General features: G+C 50.1%; 1 protein-coding gene across 1 annotated transcript in view; it reads right to left on the reverse strand.

Moving 5' to 3' along the window:
• The window catches only part of TRIQK (triple QxxK/R motif containing), a 52900-nt gene extending 51855 nt beyond the window's left edge, over positions 1–1045 (reverse strand). Inside the window, exon 1 of the mRNA XM_015412659.1 lies at positions 946–1045. The gene's annotated coding sequence lies outside the window, so the exon portion shown is untranslated. The remainder of the gene's footprint in view (positions 1–945) is intronic.
• Positions 1046–1549: the final 504 nt, after the last annotated feature.

Here is a 1549-nt window from a genome sequence, read left to right on the forward strand (position 1 = left end):
GGAGCCTAAAAATTGACCACCACTTCAGGCCACCACTTGCTGTACCAAAAATGAAGGAACTTGGACCATGCTGGCACAGATTAGCTCCACAATATCCCTCTGCTAGGCTTATTCCCCAGAAGTCAGGAAAGTGTCAGCAACACCAACAGGGAGGGTGGAAAAATAACTTTTCTCCCTGGTTTGTCAGAGCAACTCTGGAGCCATCTCAGAAAATAGAACGGTTGAGTAGAAAAAAGAAAATGCCTTTTTCTCCCCACCCCACCCCCCTGCCTCTTGCTTGCAAGATCTCTGGCCAGCTACCTAGAATTGCCAACTCCTGGGTGGGAAATACCTGAAGGTTTGGGCGGCAGAGCATAGGCATAGAGGGGTTTGGGGGAGAAGTGAGGCCTCCACAGGGTATACTGCCTGTCAGGTAGCCATTTTCTGTCACCTGGGGATCAGTTCTAATTCTGGGAGATCTACAGGCCCCACTGGGAGGTTGGCAACCCTCCCTGAGTCGCCCCTTCAAGCACTGCCACTCCTTCCTTCACTGCTTTGTGGTGCCCTTGCATAAATCCTCCCTCCCAGCCCCACCGAAGAACAGGCTGCGGCTTCAGATACACCCCCATGCAAAAAACAACAACTAGACCCCCCCCTTCCCAGACAGCTTTTCTCTTTCCCAGGCAGGGATTTCCCTCTTTCTCCCTCTAGTTCTGGAGTTACAAGTGGAGAGTTTATCCCTGAGGACAGAGCAAGCCCTTAAAGGTAGGGGGGAGAGGTCCAAATCCAGTCTCCTTTCTTTGGACTCTAAGCTCTGTCCCTTCCCTCTTTTTAAAAACTCCCAGAGGGGCCCTTTCTGCCTGCATTTGAGTTCCGGTGTTTTCTCTCCGTGGGGCAACAGAAATGCAATTGTGGCTGAGAATGATCCCAGCCTTCTTCCCTTCCAAGATTTAAATATTTACACACACGCCTTATTTCTAAGTAAACCTTCCCGGGATGCAGCTGCAAGGCTTTTCCCGGCTGTTGCAAATCTGAAGCCCTTCCTGTTCTCCTTCCCAATTCAGAAGTAAACCCTCCCCCACCCCATGCGTACTCACACACACAGGAAAATAACCTTTCCTCTTTTCCTCTCCCCTGACTCTGTGCTCAGCCTCTCTAGCAAACAGCTCTGTGGATTTAACCCTTTCAGTGCTGCAGACAAAGGAAGAATGTTTCCCCTGAGGAGCTTCAAGCCAGGCTGCTTTCAGGAACGCCTTATGCAGCTCAGTGGGGCTACTTTGATGTAAGTTGATCTGCACTAAGGCAGAAATGCCTGCGCTCATCAATTAAAAGCTAGCGCACCCTAGCTCAGTTTGGAGGGAACCCTGCCCGCCACCCTTGGACTTTGAACAAATGCCTGGGGCCAGTCAGTGGAACAGATTTCCACCCCCTCAGAGCAGCTTGGGGATTGCACCAAAACTTGGAGAGGATCTATTTTCACCAAAGATTTACAAAGCATCCCGTGGCTTTGAAAACTCATTTGCAGCAAAGGTTTCCCATGTTTTCTCTACCCACATATGTAAGAAATGTT

Source organism: Gekko japonicus, unplaced genomic scaffold (genome assembly GCF_001447785.1).
Source record: "Gekko japonicus isolate JY-2015 unplaced genomic scaffold, Gekko_japonicus_V1.1 scaffold268, whole genome shotgun sequence".
Classification (NCBI taxonomy): Eukaryota; Metazoa; Chordata; class Lepidosauria; order Squamata; family Gekkonidae; genus Gekko; species Gekko japonicus.